Genomic DNA, 19,517 nt, shown 5'->3' with positions numbered 1-19,517 from the left:
AGGTAAGGGAAATAAAATGTTCTCCTGCTATTCAAAATGCTCCTGCTTTCATTCGACATTTCCACTAGAAAATGCTGTCTTGATGACATTTTTCACAAAAAGATAAGCTATTGTGACTTGCAGAAACCTTACATTTCAACTACTTTCTGGTTTGTTTTTCCCAAGTTATACTGGACTGGTACGTGATTTTTTGGCAAATCAGTATGTTGATGAAAGCACAATCAGTTTCTGAGTAATTCCAACATTATTTTGACTTCAAGAGATACTTATCCTGAATGCCAGCTGATGTAGTACTTTCTCACTAAATGGTAGTAAACAGTGTTCCTGAATGAGCCATGCCTGCTGTTCAGGAGTCATTTAGAGCAATCGTATCCAAAGGAGGTTCACTTCACTGGTGTCTGATCTTCCACTATCCATCAATGCCTGACATCAGCCCTGTGTTCGTGGCAGTTCCTTGCTTTCAGAAAGCCTTGTAAAAATCCAGTTCTCCATATGCATCTTCACCAGCAATAATACAGTACAGAAAGCCAGGTACATGTACATGTATGCAGCATAACAACTAACATTCAGTTTGTTCTTGGGGCACGCTGTAGGGTTACACAGACCTGCCCCAAACTGCCATCAGTGCAAAACCACCAGCAGCTACTGACGAGCCCCTCTAGGTCAGCGGGTCTTGTTGTGCCATACCTAGGATGCAGGTGCCTCAGACAGCCCCAATCATCTGCCTGGGACCTTCCTAAGCAAAATAACAGACACTGTGCTCTTCATCTCTCCGTCCCTTCTAAAAAAAATTGGACAATCCACCTATGTTTTTAGATAAAATGTCCCTTTGTAATGACATATTCATGAATTCAAAGCTGCTAGTTCAGATCTCACTACTTACTTGGAACTGTTTTTTTCATGTAAGAGTGGATGCTTCCATGACCTTAGTTCTTAAAGGTTTATTTTACCTCATCTCTTTCTTTGTAGATGCGCCAGGCTTTGGTGTCATCAGTTTCTAACACTGCAAGCACTCTCATTTCTCCAGATTTTTGCTGAAGGAAATCTTCGTAGCTGACAAACCACTCATCTTCTGTACGCTCCTGTAATTTAATAATGCTAAATGCAGGTCACAGTTAACCTCTTTACTCTTTTCCAGTGGGTGGTTTCTTATTTTGATATTGCTTTCTACCAACCTGTTGTACTGAGCACAAATTTGCAATAAAATGCCTCATACTATGCTTCACCACAAAATGGGTATGCCTAAACTCATACCCATGAAACTGCAGGGCAATTTTAGCCAGTAGCTATGCCAGGTGGCTAGATCTAGAGAAAAATGATGTGTGTGACCACCTTCAGGACTAGTAAGGCTATCTCTGAAATAAATATTAATTTTTCCAGCATATAGTAAATTATGCCAGACTGCATCAGCTGACCAATATTCCCATGCCATGGGGTTTTTCACTTGACCGGCCTGTGCTTTCAGTGCATGTGACAAGCCTTGACAGGTTCCCTTTCCCTTGGAAGACATCCTCAGCCTTTTTTTTTTCAATTGTTTTGATCTTCTGCCTCCTTGGTGACTTACCTCTTTAATATGAGATGAAGGGAGTGGCATGTTTTTATTCGCGGATAATTTTTTTCCCTTGGTGTGATTATAAATTGTGCTTCTTCCAACTTGCTAATTGCCCATGAGTTTAGTCACAACTCTAATAGGAATTAGCTCGCCACAGTAAATCCCGAGCTTCACCTATTTATGGTCAACAGCCTGTGGTTTTGCTTTCCATGCTAACATCCCTATTCCTGGCAATGCATCAGCTGCACCAATGTCCACATCCAAGGCACAGACATTTCATCTGCTTTCGAGATGATAGTGCTTTAATCCTCCGCAGCACTGCTCACCGGTCCCACAAAGAGTCATCTGAGGACGCGGTGCTATTGTCCTCTGTCCATGCTGGAGAAACTCTTGGAAAGTGATAAAAATGACTGTGGTTCCTGAAGGTTTTTCCAAATACCAGCCATTGTCCTCGTGTTGCTGTAGATCAGTGAGCTGCATTATGAGGACGGCAGCTCCGTGCCCAGCTTACCATTCTGCTTCCAGTTTCTTTTCGGGTAACAGCGTGCATCCTCTGGAGCACGATAGTGCTGTCCGTCTTCTGCAGGTTTCAGTCTGAATTAGGTAACTTCCTTTGGCTGGCAAATTCAAATTGCATTGCCAAGAAATAACTCTGGCTGCTCCAGTGGGTTTTCACAGCTTCGCCTCAGGTTCCAGCCATGTTTGCTCTCTTCCTAGAGACTCGGCTCCTCATAATCAAGGAGATTGGCTCTTCAACCCCCTGACAACCACAAACTCTGCTGTATTTTTGCCTGCTTATTGTACTGTTTAATGACATATGGTTCACATGTTTCATTTTTATGTGGAAGCCAGTATTCTTCTAATTCCTGTGATACAGTGTCCTGGTGAGCCTCAGATGTCAGGCCTAATTCAAAACTACTAGAAGCATCCAGTACTTCAGCACCAGCTATTGTCGAAAATAAAGCCACCTCTGATTGTCATAGAAGCATTCAGCTGAAAAGAGTCACTTAGCATCACCTCCCACCATCACCGAGGGCCACAGACTAGAATGGAGGCCAGAAGGACAGATGAGGTGTCCGCTCACCCACGCACAAGCACTGCAGACCACTCGCCATCACCTCAGAGCAAACAAGGGTCCTTCTTTTCCTTGGCTCACAGTATTTGCTGATAGACAAAAAAGCATGGTTATACTTTCTCCAGTTTGCTTACTCCCAAAGACTGTCACTGCCAGTAAGGTGAGGCTTTCAGTAACTGCAGTCTTCCAGGAAAAGTATTTTCTTAGCATTTTTTTTTTAACCTCTGGACAGCAGGATGTTGCTCAAAATCAATTACATTCCAGGGCTAGGATTCATCTAACCAAATGCAAACATATAGATGTATATTATGCAGTTGTGTATATTTGGCCTTGGTCACCAGCATTGTCTTTGTCGTCAATGGGACAAGCATTACGGTGGAGCAGCTATTTTCAGTCTGAGGTATGTGTCTCAAATACTTTGGACAAATCAGGCTCCAAAAACCCCAATTTCTTTCCACTGATTGTAAAGTTTGTTCAGACTGGCTGTTGAGATGTAGGCAAAAGCCAGAAATGTCTAATGTTAGGTGAGAAGTTTCTCATTGAAGGAGTCTGACAGAGGTCTGCTTTGTTCAGTCTCTGATTCCCAACTGTTCAGCAGCAACTGACATAAACCCCAGCACAGGAGTGGGATCAGTCCCAGCATGACATCTGCAGGGCACAACCTTTCTGAAAGACACTGCTCCCCTCCTGCTGGCACCTGCTCACCGAAACAAGGTACTACCACGTAAGCCTATAGCCACAGTCACAGTGATGACACGGAGCACCAGGCTTTGTATTAGAAGGTCTTCAAGCCTTAAAGAAAAGCAGGTTAGAGCAGGAACTTTGTCTCAGAAGCAGCCAAAAGACACCAGCTTTCCAAGCTTGTATCTCAAAGTGCCATCTCACACATAACTCTGGGTGCATCAAGTATCACTGACATTTTCCTAACATTCGTCACAGACAAAAAAAAAAAAAAAAAGAGTGTATGCATTTGTCCCAGTGAAAATCCAAGTTGGGTTTATGTAGTACTTGTACAAACATCACAGGAGGAGAGCGTTTTTCAGCTCTGTAGACAAAAGCTGCCGAATTTTCCAGCTTTGCTTTCACTGTGGGAAAAGAGCTGCAGAAGATACCCTAGGATAGTAAATGCAGATCTATGTAGAAGACATGAACCAGGCAGACTTGCAGTTGTTTGGCACATGCTCTCAGCCGGCCAGGAGATGCCCAAACCTCCTAGCACAGCTCCGAGCTCCAGCGGGTGTGCTCTCATCAGCAGGGGCAGTTGCTCCAGGCTCAGCACGGTATTGTCAGGGGCAGAGGTGGCACGGTGAGCTGGGAGGGGTGCAGCATGCAGACACGTGGCTGTGCTTGCACCCTGCAATGCGACGGTGGTTACCACCAAAACTGTTTCCTTCCACCCTTCCCTATGGATCTGGGCTGACCAGGGGAGGGCTGCATGGCCCTCAGCTGGTGTGCAGCCCCTGCCAAGTAATCTCCTGTTTGCTTGTAAATGCCATCCCCATTGATCATTTTCCAGCTGGCTTATATTGATTTAGCTTAATTCAATGCAAGTGTTTTGCATGTAGAAAAGGCTCCATGAATGTTCCCATGAGGTCTAAATCGGTTCCTCTCTTTTCTCTTGCTCTTTAAATCCTATTGTCACTCATGTGTAGCTTTCCTGCGCTCAGTACATGCCTATTCCTGGGGGGAGCAATTGCCAGGGGCTTAATTTTAGAGAGGAATGCTCACCCTGCTGTCTGGGAATGAAGCCTGGCATAGGCAGCTTCAAAGAGCAGACAGATTTGTTGTTGAGCTTAAAAGACATCTTCCCCTTGAGTGGGATTTGCTATTGTATCTCTTCTGCTCTCATCTTCCCTTTCAGCGCATGGGAGGGCTCAGGTGCTTTCCAGGCTCCTTCCGTCTTCGGACCCTTCCAAATGCACATATTAGGTGCTAGCAAATCCTCAGCTCTGCCTCTTACCCGCTGAACATCACTGAGCTAACTGAGGATGTGGCGGATTTGGCAAGATTTGTGCTTAAAGAACCTGTCATTGGCTCTTCTGTTTACACAGAGCCCTGGCACTCAGACAGTAGAGACCTAAAAGAAGGATTATTTTTGATTCCAATAATTTAGCACAGAAGGAGAGAGTTCTTTGCCTTCTTCCTTTACTTCACATCACAATTGTAGTCTCCTAACAAAGGACTTCACACCAAATATAATAAAGCACTGAACTATTTTTCCTCTGTGCCTGTTGTTTTTCTGACAGACATATGCGTTTGTTTATTTTTAGATTATAAAATGCAATTATCGTGTTCTCTGAAGTACACATGTAAAATTAAAAACATGTTGAGTCAACTTGCTGCTTAATTTATGTTAATTAAACTATTCAATGGGAAGGATGTTCCTGGTTAGGTTGCTTCAGTGGGATCTGGATTTTATTCTTGGCTCTTCCACAGATTGCCTGCTTGATTCATGGCAAGTTACTTAATCTCCCAGTGTTTCAGTTCTTCATTCCCAAAATGAAGACAATAATTCACCTTCATCTTGTCTGTTTTGACTGCAAATGCTTAAAGCAGGGTTTATTTTGCACAGTGCTTGGCATAGTATCCTGTGAGTTTCATTTATAATTGCATATATTGATAATACGCCAACTTCTTTCCAAGAAAGAACAACTCTGCAAGTTGCTCCCAATGCACAGATTTTGCAAATAAATATGCTTTCCACTCTGCCCAGAAGGGCAGCCAGGCAGAGCTCTGTCAGATCACGCTCAAAACTGAGTTTTCACCAGAGGAAATACGCCGAGCTCAGGTTTCTAAACCCTGCGGATTTATTCTGGAAGTCAAGTACTGCTCTTCAAGGAGAGCTTAGTTCTCTTGTCGCGTCCCTTCATCTAAGCAAAGGAGTTTGTGAAATCTCCCAGGGAGTTTTACTACAGATCAGGTCCAGGCCTGTGGGTTAGGTAAGACAGAAACTCTGGCTTGAGCACAATTGGCCAGCACGCCTGGGAAAACTTGCTGTCACGTGAATGGCTGAAGGACCTGCTTCACCACGGTGGTTTTTCACCTCTGTGCCTCAAGTAATCAGGCTCAGCACAAGCTCCACTGGGCGGGCAGGACCTGACCCCGATTAGCCTGGTAACTCCACAGCAGCTGTGATGATTTTCTATCAGGACTTAACATATGCTTGTTTGTGCTGACCGTCTTCCCACTACACCCTCACACATCTGCTTCTCTGTTTATTCACCAGTCATTTTTTGCTGGGATTTTGCCTTATGGTTTTGTGCAATGCCAGTACATTCAAGGCCTTGGCCTTAGGCTGGCATCACTGGATTAGCAGTTATTGGAGGCAGTGCACTGTCTTCAGTCAGTGCTGCCTTTAGCTAAATCATTTTCTCAAACCCAGCATCTCTACTGAACCCCAGATCTAAGCACTTATTTCCCCAAATCTAGGGTATCCAACTACATTTGCAGTAAGGAGGGTGAGCAGGAGCTAATGCATGATGGAATTATGCTGTTAGTTTAGCTATTTCTACCTGACAGCAACCAGAGTGCTTTTCAATACCATCTACAGCCAGTATACACCCCTCATTCCAAAAGGGCAAGGTGTCTGGGGTCCTTCCCCCTTACTGCTGCCTTCCGCTGCCCTACAGCAGTATAACGGCTAGGCGACCCTTACCATTTTTCTACCTGCACAAAGTAGGTACATTTCTACCAGCCTAGTCCCAACGTAGGCATATTTCTACCAGCCTAAAGCTCCTGCCTTCACTTTTAATACATTGTACCACTTTGCAAGCATAACTCAGACCTAACATGAGGTTAACTGAGTGTCCTCAGGGTGCCAATCCTTTGCCTGGCCAGCTGGGCCTGGACTGTCCTGTCACCAAAGAGGGGGAGTCCCAGCTTTGCACTGCTGCTAACACACATGCCAGTTTGGGGCCCCATACTCCAAAATTTCCACTAAATGATGTATTTCCCATAGCCAAGCTTGTGGTACAGCCTATGCCCCAAGCATGACCCAAAGAGCTGGAGTACCATTACCCCACTTGCTTGTCTGATCATGTCCACAGCGAGAAATTGCTAGGATGGCTTTTAGTGTCATGTGGAGTCAGTATAAACCCCTCTCATTATAACAATTTCATGCAGTTTAAATCTGCCCTGCTCATTGCTGGGTATATTTGCCCAACAGCACTGTAAGCTTCATGATGCAACTCATCCTATTCATGAACAACACGATCGTGCAATAGACCTCTGGTTTGTGGGCTATCCCTTAGCAGAAAAATTCTGGCCACCAGCTGGCACTCCCAAGACAGATCAAACTAATGAGCCTGAAATAGAGGTCACTGAAGTTCAAAGCTTGTTCAGTTTGCACCTGGGTATTTAATTCTTCACGTTGCTGGTTCCCATCAATAAGCTGTAAGCAAAGAAGAGCAGTCAGGAAACAGGAGCAGTAGAAACCAAGGATCGGGGTATCCATGGGCATCTGCCTCCTGTAACATTCACAGTGAATTAAAGCAAATAGCCTCTGCTTCACCCCATTTAGTCAGCTCGCTTGCAATTCATGCCTAACTCATACAGCTATTTCCTTTTTCATTTCTTCCTCACGATTCACTGAAAAATTCTCCCTCACTCTTTCTGTAAACTCAGCAGCCTGTCTTCTGTTGAAGTCAGATGTTAGCTTAGCCAGTGATTAATGCAGCTTTTTAAAAGGTCAACTTTGAATCACACTACCAAGTTCACCCACCTCTCTGGGCAACTCCTTATGCTTCTTCTCTTCCCTACTTGCAGTTGAAAATAATTAAAACCAACATATTACTTTATATCTTGAAAGAACATTAATTGTAATCGTGCTCTTGGGTATTTGGAGATATCTTGAGGCTGTGGTTGAAGAAGCAGGACCTGTTTAATCCATCTCTCACATGGATCATTTGCAGCTCTGGAAATCTGGTCTCCAGTTGTCCATCTAGTTCTACATTCCTCCAAGCCAGCTCTCAAAACAGCCTGGTGGTTCTGAGGCAACTGAATTCCTCATTCTCCCTCTCTTCTAAACCAGTCTTCGTAAGCCTGGACAAGCAGACTGCATTAAAGATTAAGGTTGGGTTTGTCACACGCTGCAGCGTGTAAGTTGTCCCTGTTCTGGGCTTTTACATGTACAGCGTCACCAGGGAAGAAGCTCTGCTCTGCATCAACAAATGCAAAATAATCCTTTTGATAGGTGATATTCTAGGGAATTTGATCTGGGAGCTTCTCACATGGGGAAACGTAGTGAGGAGCAAGCAGATTTTGCCTGTGAGTGTTCTTGTTTTCTTGTTTCTTTTGAAGTAAAAGAGGAAATGTGGGAACCATTTCAAAATTACCCATGCACCAGAGTGACGGAAGAAACACAGAAACAGATAAAGACCAACAGCTGGAACATATTGTGGTACAAGGAAGCAATTAGCTTATAGCATAAAAGAATGAAATCACATATAGGAATGATTTGTGCCTCCTACCGTTCCCTTGGCAACACGGAAACTTTGGGGCAAACTAGGCCCGTGGCGGCAGGTCGGCCCATGCCACCACAAAGGCAGCAGTCACGGCCTTTCCTGAACAGCCCCTGTGTGCACTGGCTGCAAAAGTGGCACCACGTGAAGAAGCAGCACGTGCTTGAGAGAGCGGGGAATGTGGGGAGCCAGGCACGTTCCTGAGAACTGGGGAAGAAGCAGGCTCCTCGTCCCTCAGATGCTTTTACCCAGAGCACCGAGGCCGGCTCTTTGATCACGGAGCGTGCTGCGGCATGAAAGCTGGCTGAGATACCTGCTCGGTCTCACGAGGCCCTTCTCTACGCACACATAAACCCTGCTGCTCGCCTCTATGAGGTGATCTTAGCCCACACGGCCGAGACTCTGTACGAGAAGAGAAGGAAGATGTGGTCCGTCCCTTCCTCTCTTTTTGGGCTTGCACAGAACTGCTCCAAGTTCCCCTAGGAGCCTACTTCTCCCTTCAAGGATGCCTCAAGGCAGCTGTGACCCACATCCCCCCAGGCTTTGCATGATGAGCTGGGTGACCACAGCCTCCCCGCTGCCCTCCTACTCTCAGTTGGCCTCAACTTTTGGCACAAAAGGCCGTCCTCGCAGGGTTGCTTAAAAGTTGCATAACCGAGTAATAAAACAGTGAAAATACCACAGGGTGGGAGAGGAATTTGAGATAAACAATCTTTACCAAACATTGCAAAAGAAACCGTAGCCTTGTTGAAATGAATGAGCTAACTCCCATCGCCTTCAGTGAGGCCCGGGTTTCAGTCTTTACGTGTGAGATGCCACGCTGCCATAGTGATGAGCTCAGGATAACGTTAGCCCCATGAAGTCAGACGGCTGGATTGATGGATGTAATCAAATTTCCTGCCCCGGTTACAGTTTTACCGTCCAAAGACTCAGTTTAATCAGCAATCTTACACAGAGTGGGATTTGTTTCAGGAGGGACCCCCTTTACCACTCCCAGTTGCTGAGAGCTGGTTAATCCTTTCACGGGGCCGGGTTCACATATCATGCCTCATAAACTCCCTCCATGAAGGTTTAGGAAGAAAGTGCAGGATTTTTTTGTAACTGCTCCGTGAGCGTGTCTTCACAGCAAGCACAGAGATACCCAACCAGGTGGCTTCACCCCATTAACTTCTCATGGGTGGAGACCAAGGTGCAAAAATACACAAGCAGCCAGATCCACGTATGCTAACCCCTGTCTCCCTCCCTGGAAAGGTCTGGGAACAGAAACACCCAAGCTGTCCCTGCATAAGCCATCTACATGTGTTCTTTTTGCCACATTCATCCAAGTGTACATTTCCCAGCTCCAAACCCGTATCACGACATGCTTCATGAGCCCATCAGCCCAGAGGATCTCCATGCAGCGTCCCACTGCGTGGAGCAGACATGCCAGCTCCGGTCCCACTGAGGTTGCTGAAAAATTCAGTGCAAACAAAGGGTCACAGCAGCATTCGTGCTTTTGGGAACCCCTCCCTCCGAGGACTATCGCTAGCCCCGTGTGGTGCAGGATCGGTTTAAAATAACTTCGCTCAGAGCCCTCCATGGAAATCCCCTGCCAGTCACCCTCCTCACGTGCTTTTTGTTCTGAGAATCAACAGGCCTCAAAGAGCAGGCTCAGAAGAGGCCACATCTGTACAGAATTTGCTTTCATCCCCACAAGGGTTCCCAAACAATGCCAGTGCCAGCCGGAGGTTTGCTGAATGGTATGAGAACCAAAGGCTTTCTTTGCTTTCTTGTTCATCCATTAAAACCTTGTGAGTCAAAATTAAGAGGACAGGAGTGGGAGCATTTGGAGGCTGTGGTTTCTCACAAATGCCTAAAGCTAAGTACTAATGAGAAAGTTAAAAAAAAGTCTGCAACCCATCACCACAGCAATGCCACAATTAGAGACAAATCCAGTGTGCGCTGCTTTACATTTATGATGCAGACAAACTAATTTAGCTAATTAGGGCTGTCTACTAAATGCATATGAAATAGTACCCTGTCCTAAAGGTCCAGTATCAGGGTCTTGCTACCAAAGTCCAGAAGTGTGCACACATAGCCTGGACACCTGCTTCTCTAACGGAGCTACCTCTGCATAGGAAGTTTTGAACAGTTTCCTCAGGGACCCACCTACAGCTGCTGGGTGAAAACCAATCAACCAAGAAGTCCACCAGGACAAGTGTGTACAAAACTTTCTCATTTCAGAGTTTAAGAAACAAAATCAAGAAAAAGGAAAAAGCCCTGTTGGCTTCTGCCACCTGAGACTAGGTTTTCTCTCACAGATTTTGAGTAGTCTAAAGAGTTTGAGGTACGATTTAGCTTCTTTGAGAGAGCATTTTTTTGTTTGTTTGTTTTTGTGTTGGTTTTTTGTGGGTGCCAAGGCTTTTTTTTTTTCTTTCTTTCTTTGTTTAAGAGCAGCTCCCACTCCCCTGAAGTTTTACCTATACATTTCAATAGCAACTGTTTTTTCAGCAGAGTTCAGTGGCGTTCAGTTGCCGTATTTCTGAGGTGCTGACGCTACCTCTGTGAGAAACAAAGCAAGAACCACTGTGAAAAACTTCAGCAGACACTTTGGGGAAATAATTTCATGATCTGATGGGAAGAAAAGAGGTAGAATCATTATAAGGAAAGAAGTACACATCTTTCTGAACTGGTCTTAGATTTTGCTCATGAGTGAGCTCCAGGCTGGTGCAGCAGTGCAGTGACAGCAGTGGAGACAAGAGGTGCTGCTGCTTCTCTTTCCTCTCCTGTGCCCCATCTCCAGCCAGAGTGCCAGGCCTGAGCTCCCCTGGCTCTCCCAGTGCCCTTCTCTCAGGCACGTGCCTGTGTACCTCCATGCTGGCTTCTGCCCATATTCCGAAATCCTACCTGTATCCCGTGACAGCCTGGGAAAGAAACAAACACCTTCCTTCACTGGGCGTGGACCAGCTCACTCACATTTGCCTCATTTATCCCAGAGAAGTGGAGATATTGCCTCACAAATGAAATCAGCTCAGGTCTCCACCTCTTTTTCCAGTAAAGGGCGAACACTTTCTCTCCAGACAAAACAGGAGTGGGCTTACGGAGACCACAGCATCCTTTGGCTCTCCAGGCTTGCCCAAGCTAAAGAAGAGGGTCTATGTGTTACTGGGAATGGAATTTCTCTGCTTCCTGCTGCTCGCCTGCCGTTCCTGGCTGCTGCAGCCTGCCATACATCAATGTGTGTGCGCAGCAGGGGAAAAATGCTGCTGACCGAGGTGGTGGCTGCGAGATGAAAAAGGCTGATCCGCACAGTGGTTTCTTCTGTTTCCTCTGAGTGCAGACACTTGAGGAGCCCCTTTCTCGCTACAGCTGGGAAAGATGTCAACAGAAGCCAGTCCCGGCTGAAAATAACTCTGCCTGTGCCCTGGGTGTGGAGCCCGCTCGTCTCCTCAATCATTTTTGATTCAGATTGGCATACTAGGTTTCCTCTTAGCATCGAGGTTGCAGCCAAGGTTTACATTTATGTTAATTGCACAGGACAGCCACGGAATGCCTTTCTCCCACTTCATTTAAAGCTATAATGCCTTCAGGAAACAGCTGGAGGAGGATCGTGTCTTATCTCATGGAATGAGCCACAAGAGGGAGACAAATACCCATATGGGGCCATTTTGGGTTACGCCCTAAAGCCTGGGTAGGTTTTCTCAGCTCTCCAGAGGTTTCGAGGTTTCAGATTATTTCCCTAGCCCAAAGTCAAAAAGCCTCATGAATGAAACATGCAGAAATAAAACGCATATCAAAAATGCTTCCCTTGTACGGTTTGGAAACATTTCATTTCCCTGTTGGATTAAAAAAGTTAATTAGTGCTCATTCACAGAATCATTGAAATGTGAAACTTTCTGCTTTGAAAACACAAAATTTGCAGCTTGGAACCTTATTTTTTTCCCCAGGCAACTTTTGGGGAGATGGTGAAATAGAGCCCTTCCTACAGTTTTTGGCTCCTACCAAAAACTTATAATTTGGAAGTTCCTAAGAACCCCCAAGAGACACAGAGCTAATTCAATCACAGGATACAATGGTTGCCTTTCATGTCCTCAGTGTCTCTGACATAAGGCAAAAATTAGCCTGGATAAACATACAAGATTTTTATCTGGAGAAATAAACTTGAAACTGTGAAGCACAAGAACAAGAGTGTAGAAAGAACAAGGCTCATACTCAGCCTCCACCCACTGTAGGTGCCTACAAAAGATGTCACAACACCTTCAGGGCTCAGAAGAGCTTCTACCAGGGTTCAGCTCCATGTGCAGCCCATGGATAAGGTGTGTCCTTGATTTTGGAGCCTTTGAAGACCCTTACTCCACACATTTATGGCACAGAGAGCTGGAGAGACCACAAAAGGTAGGGGATGTGTGTCCCTGCCAAGCCACATTGGTGAAGGATTTGGATTCCTGCACAAGCCTAAGGGCTCAAAATGCCTAAAATGGAATCTGGTTGTAGAATATAACAAAGTTGGCCCATAGCATAAACATTTCTCATGTGAGGTAATACTTGATTCTCTAGGTCAGTGGACTAAAGATATGTGGTGTAAATATTTGCGGCTGCAGGTGAAAAACGTGGCTACCGTGGATTCAGTATGAAACAGTGAGAATTATCACAAGGGACTGGTGTGACGTACAGCAGCTTTAAGCTATTGTGCCTGAGATAGACCTTTCTTTGTTCAACAGAATAAAACACTAATGTGGCAGCATACACAGATAGGGCATAACGTGAGATTAAAAACTGCTCTGCTGCTCAGCCCTGTGAGACAGACCGAGGTCACGTTTACAGTAGCAAACCACGCGGTGCCAGGGCCATTCTCTGGCAATGCTGGTGTGGTCTGGCCACAGCCACGCTATTAAACTGTCTTGGCCTCCAAAATACCCTGTAGACCCACACTGGTTTTCATGTTGTGCTTGGGAAATGTTAGGGGATTTATTAGTAAAAGCAACTCAATGCCATTGTCCTTGCTATGGCATTAATTTACCAGAACAGATGTACCCTGAGATACTGACTACTCAAGGGACACATTCCACGTTCCTCTTTCTTTTTTATATCCAAAGCCATCTCATGCCCTGGAGGGCATGTAGTAATCAAGGTTACTTGAGAGGGATAGTAATTAAGATCACTAACTGTGCTGGTCCCTTGGACTTTTAAAAAATTACAGAAATAAAGCAGGGATTTTTCATAAAAAAAGGTCAGACTGTGACTGCCTGTTTCCCTTGTGCTGCTATTTCTATAGCTCTGAGTGCTGAAGAATGGCAAGGAGGAAGGAGGCAATGATCCATTGCCCAGCAGCTTTCAAGAGCCCAGAGGGCATTTGAAATGTTCCAGCAGACCATGGCATCCCGTCCCATTTACCAGGCAACATCCATGCCTCATTGCTCCTCCTGCCCGCATCTGGCACGGCAATGTCAACCAAGGCTGCTCAGGGTCATTGGCACACTTACAGCGGCATGAGACCTGCGGTGAAACATCAGAGCCTCTTCTGTGTCAGGCAGGGTGTTTCGTGCCGAACGCACTAACAAGCCCAGGGCCCGCTGCTCGCTCCACGCTGCCGAAGCTGCAGCACTGCCTGGTGAGCTGCAGGTTGTGAAACCACAGCCCAGCCCTCGCAGGGGTGTGATCCTCCTGAGCATCGCCGTCAGGGCATGCTTTGTGTAAGAGCTGGGAACCGCTTTTGCTTTGCCCTTTGGAGCCAGGAAAGCATCTGCAGCTCAGCACGTGGTGAGGCTGGAAGCCCACGCTAGCAGGTGAATGATCAGCTTCAGCAAGGCCTCATTATTCCTGCTCCTGAAGGTTTTTTTTTTTTCCACCGTGAAGTTCAGGGAAGTTTCGTTCTCACTGTGGAAACCCTAAACTGCTCATTTTGGTATCAGTGAGAATTCAGTCTGTCCCGAAAAAAGGACAGCCTTCTGAGCGAAGGATGAGCTCTGTTGGCCTGTGTCTTCTGAACCTTAGGGGTTCTTGGAAAAGGGACAGCTTTGAAGACCCCAGCATAACTTCATAAAGCATTTTCTTCTCTCTGTTGCCTTACTGTATCTTCTACCACAGCTGAGGCACTAAATGTTTTCCCAAGGTAACCCCTCACAAGAAAATTCCTAGAGAGTTCCCCACCCTGCTGACAGCAGGCACTCACCTTCCCTCCCCCTGCAGTGTGTTGATATGGGGAATGGAATTTTCTAATTTGAGAAAAACATGACAAAAATACCCAATTCGGGTTTGGGGAGGCGGAATGGAGAGAGAACTCCTGCGTTTCCTCTTGATTTTCCTCTTTTCTCCCCACTCCATCCAGCAAATATATATATATATATATACAATTTTTTAACATCAGAATGTATTCCTTCCCCTAACAAGTGAGGAATATGGATGGCTTCCTTAATGAAAATGCTGAAAAAGAGTGGCTAAGCAAACCCCACACATTAAGGAATTAAACATTTCCATGTACTCCTAATGACCTTTAAAAAAACTTGCTTGCATTTTGAGAGGCGGTAATGGGAATTTATTGACCAGCACTGCTCGATGTGTGTGTGCATAGAAGCACACACACAGACACAAGCTATATTGTTGTTTCACTGAGCATTTGTTTGTCTGGACTTGTTCATATAATTCTCACACTTGAAGCTCCAAGGGAATGAGAATAATATAAAATGCTCGCACTCTTATCCTCCATGTGCTGAGGGAGACCACTGGGAACCCAAAAGGATCCTGTCTCAAGTAAAACAGAAGTCACAGTAACATTAGAGGTGGACTTAATGACAAAAAGTTCTGCTTTGTCCTTAACCCTTTCCACCCATTTCCATGTCTAACCACAGCAAGTGCTATGAGCTCTGAAACATTGGTTTGTGGTTTGTTTACTCCAGGATGTGGACACTAAGTTGTGTTGCTGTTGGCCTTTCATTTTTTTGTGTGTGTTGTGTTTTCTAAAAGCAATGATAAGATCAAAGAATAGATCTGTACCACCCTGAAGGATCTTCTCACACTAAGGCACTGCTGACTTGACTTCGTAGCACAAATTGACTATTGCTGTATCTCCACCCAGTTACTCTTTCTATTTAAAACTGGAGGTCTCAGCTCCAGTGCTAAATGAAATGAGCAGAAGTCCATCCACTCAAAGCATCTTGAATCTAACCCTTTGCTTTGCAATCGTTCCTGGCCCTCCCATTGCTCTCGGATATCCACCCCTGTAGCAGTGAGGTCTCCTCCAAATTAGTCAATGTTTTCTCTCCTCACAACCTTGTTATCAGCAGCCTCATTCTTGGCTATTCTCTGCGCCACCTCCAAAAACTTGCACTTGCTTGCTAAAATGCTGCCCTCTGGCCTCACAGTGCTGTTTTGTGTGTTAGTTTATTCCCATTTGGTTTTGCAAGCATCCCTTACAATCTACCCAAACTACTGGCGTCTAAGGCATCCACCTTGCCCCACGGCACTGATTTCACCACCCCAGCTCAGTAAGGCTCTGTAAAACTTATCCCATCCTAAAATGAGGCATTGTCTCTACTTTTCTAGAAGGTGCACTACCGTATACCAGCTGCCACCCTGTCTACCAACCACCATACGGCTCCAGGTCCTGCCTTATATGATGCTGTCCTGATACAGCTGTTACTGAACTCCTCCTGACACAAGTATCTCAGCACTTTTCTCATGATAACTCCTATATCCTCCTTCCTCCAGAGACCTTTGAGGATACCTACTTCTCCTCAGGGTTTTCTTCAGCTGGTTGGAAGCACAGGCCCTCTTCCCCCAGCTAATGATTTTTTCTCCATTGTGCTGCAATTATAATACAGTAATGAACAGACACATGTGATTTGAAGGAATCCGTATCACGTGCCTTTAATAGAGCACAGATGTTCATGTTGGCAGCTCTTATTGTTCAACATGTTCCCCTATAGTTGCTTGTTGTTTTTTTCTCACACTATTCCTGATCTGGTAAACAGCAAAGAACAACTTGTCTGTCATACATGGGTGACCACAAACCTCCACGGGGCCATAGTACTGATCCACTGAGTCAGCCATTCTGCACAGAGTTGGTGATTACATGAGGGAGCAAGTGAATAACTGGAAACAACACTTCTTCTCCTCCATATTTTACTAAACAGCCCTGAATTTTGCCATGACTGGCAAGGCCAGCATGCAATCAGTGCTGATCTTTAGCTTAGACCTTCAGTAAGATATGTTCAATAAACATAATGACATCATGTCATGACATCATTACTTTCCTCTACATTTGCATCAGCTTGCTTGCTTTTACAGGAAAACATATATATTCACTGCTCATCCAACTTAATTGACACCAGGGAAGTGCCACACACATTACTTTCAACATTCAGCACTCAAGGGCATGAACAACATTCCCAGAACCCATTAGGTACCCACCCAGAACAGATTTTGTCATCCTACAAGTAAAGACAGCTAAATAAACAGAAAGGTCAGTTTTAGAGTGTCAAAGCTTGAATAAATAAATAAATAAATAAAAGATTTTAAAAGTCACAGTATTACTTCTGGCGGGAATATGAAGCAAAAGTCTTACAGTACCTTGTGCAATGGGGCTTCAGACCCAGTTGGAAACACTGGACACTATGGTAATACAGTACTGGTGCCAAGAGACTGAAGTTTTAACGTCACCTTTTCCCATCTCCCCAAAACCCTCCGAATATCAACCGCGATGTCACTGCTCCCAGGGTTGTTTTAGCGTTGACTGGAAAGGCTCTGCAGAAGAAGGAGTAACCCTGGAAACTGGAAGTGCATTGTGTGAGGTGGATAACGTGAACTAATGCACAGAACTGAGCATGGCAGAAGGAAACTGAGAGAGGCATTCAGCATTGTTTATGGACTGCAGGACAGTATATAAAATCATAGACCTAAGACCAGCATCTGTTGAGGGCCTCCATGAAGTAAAAGAGTGGAAAACATTGTATTTATGTGATAGAGCAGGTTTCATCTAAGATATCTCCCTGGGGATCAATTTATATCCAGCTCTGTTCTACTGCTCCACCAGCAACAAATGCAGAAGATATCCGTATATTTACAAGAAGCCCTGAAAACTGTCGTATTTGTTGGAAAGGAGGGGGCAGAGGGTAAAGGAGAAAGTGTCATAGTTTACAGCCATGTGTTTTCAAACAGAGGCTAATGCATGCATACCGGCACTCACTTTCACACGCCAGTGCCAAAATACTGATTAACTGCAGAGTTGTCTTTGTAGTGACACTACACACGGAGCAAAGCCGGTAAAATCAGGGACTAAAATGACATACTTTGGGCCATCCATGTCCTAAATTGGAAATACTCCATGACTCTCCCCTCACCCTTACCAAAGGTGGCTTTGCTAAGTCCCTAATTTAGGATTCAGACTCCTGCTTGACTCCATACACCGAGTTCTAGGCACATCTGTAAACCTTGCCATCTCAAGGCTTTTGTGTGACAACATCTGGGAATCAATTTACAGGATTTTAATTCAAAGGGTTGAGTTGTGCATATGAACTAGCACTCTGTGTCTGATCACTGGGTTAGCTGCAGTGCTGCAGTCCCATCCCCAAACCCGCAGACATCATCTATACAAGCCCTGTCAACAATTTATGCACATTTTAAAAGCATCAAAGTGTTTATCCCCGTTTCTCCAAGAAAAAGAGCCTTTCCTAAACATAAACAAACACATAGAGAGACACAGACATGCCTTTGCATGATTTTAGTAAAAGCATGCTTTTCTTATTAAACTCTGTTATCCTTTGATCGAAAGCATCTTCTTTCCCAGGAAATCTATGACTAAGCACATGTAAATACTCATGTTGGGGATCTGCTCTTGTGGCAGTTGTGGCCACCCCCAGAATTTCTCACTGGGTCTGTGTGTCCATTGCCCCATACTCACATGTGTAACACATTCTCCCTCAGTTCAGCTTCCCTGCCCATTCATCTGCTTGCCAAGTATGCTGGCTGACCAACTCATTAGCAACAGAAATGGGGTTGGGGTCCCAACCTGTCTATGGCAGAAGCTCACAATATCTCCGCTGACTGGGGTGGAGTCCACCCCACTTCCACCACTTCAGCAGAAGCATCCTAACTCCTGTATCGGGTGGTTGTGGACTCTGTTTGCTTTAGTCCTGTGGATTATTGAGAGCTTTCATTCCCACTTAACTTCAGCACAGACTAACGGTACTCCATCATCACTAGACACACCCATTATAAATTGCAGTGAGTGTGTGTGCTGCTCTCTCTTTGCTTCCTCCATAAGGCAGGTTCATATACATACAAATTATTTCAGTGTGGGCTTTCAGTGGAAGAAACATATTGCTGGCAAGCCCTGTGCCAGCATTTCCCCAGGGCTACAGCTTCCCCAGCGAGGCTGCCTGCTGCACATTCGGAGCCTGGCTCCGTGTTTCACCCCCAGCCCCTGGCACCGCGGCCAGCCCAAGCAGCTCGTGGCTCCAGCCTGCTCTGGCATCAGCCAGTCACCACTTGGGATGAGGCAAAGCCTTACCAAGAAAGCTGAGCTCATGTTTCCAAGAAGCAAAGAGAAAGGGAGATGTTTGAGCGGAGCTTTGCCACTGCCTGTGGTTTCTCCCAGGCTAGCAGTAAACTTGGGTTGTTTATCGGATCCCAAACTTTCTTCGCATGTACACAGGAAAACAGATGCTTCCCACTCCCGGGCCCCGTGCTCGAGCCAGGCTCCCTCAGTAAAATCCGCAGGTAGGGTACACAGCCGGGATAGCAGAGACACCGCTTCCTGCCTCTGGCCACTCTGAGCCTGTGATACCGCATTATCTATCCCGTGCATTTCTTTGCCCCCTTGCCAGGGGCTCGCAGCTTGTGGCTTGCTTTTCCTGTGTGGTGGGAACAGCCACCGCCTGCGCTCCCAAACAGGGAGCAGAGGCCAGGCCTTGCAAGCGCTTTGGCTCAAACAATGTGCATGGGGCACGGATGACAAAGCTGGGAAGCAAGCCAGGTCTCCCTGAGCCTGAGCAGGTGGGTGCCCTGACTGCTGGGTTACCTTTCATCTCCCAGCATTAAAGGCCTGGCACGGTCCATCCGCAGTCCTATCTTCAGTAAGCCTCAGGTGCAGCCCTCCATTTGATTCTGTTATGCCAGCAGCAAATTAAGTTTCAGACTCTTACAATGAATTAGAGAGGTGAAGGGGAAATGGAGCACTAACTCATGTGCCTGGACATATGCTTATCTTAACTGTGAGGCTCCAGGAAGGCCACCTATCGTGGTCTCTCACTTCTTCCTCTGGCACAGGGCTGCCGGTCACTGCTGTGCCAGAGCTGTGATATATTGACTCTGAGGGTGCCCTTCCGTGGAGGGTCCTTCAGCTTTCTGCCTGAAGAAAATCCCCACAAGTGACACAGGTTTCTTGAGTACATGATACACTCACTGTTTCCCCCTCTTGTGCCATTTCTTTACATAAGCAGATGAACAGCAAAAC

The 19,517-nt window shown here is 45.8% G+C and overlaps 1 protein-coding gene and 1 long non-coding RNA gene across 3 annotated transcripts in view; one reads left to right on the top strand and one right to left on the bottom strand.

Annotated features, from left to right (window-relative positions):
• Positions 1 to 11,330, bottom strand: part of LOC311438949 — a 41,498-nt gene extending 30,168 nt beyond the window's left edge. The window contains exons 1-3 of the long non-coding RNA XR_014694454.1: positions 10,973 to 11,330; positions 7,348 to 7,680; positions 951 to 1,082 (exon numbers count right to left, since the gene is read on the bottom strand). This is a non-coding gene — a long non-coding RNA (uncharacterized lncRNA). The remainder of the gene's footprint in view (positions 1 to 950; positions 1,083 to 7,347; positions 7,681 to 10,972) is intronic.
• The window catches only part of SYN3 (synapsin III), a 191,417-nt gene that overhangs the window by 137,740 nt on the left and 34,160 nt on the right, over positions 1 to 19,517 (top strand). The window lies entirely within an intron of this gene.

This window comes from Aythya ferina (assembly GCF_964211825.1).
Source record: "Aythya ferina genome assembly, chromosome: 1".
NCBI lineage: Eukaryota > Metazoa > Chordata > Aves > Anseriformes > Anatidae > Aythya > Aythya ferina.
This window is presented reverse-complemented; position numbering and strand designations above follow the sequence as displayed.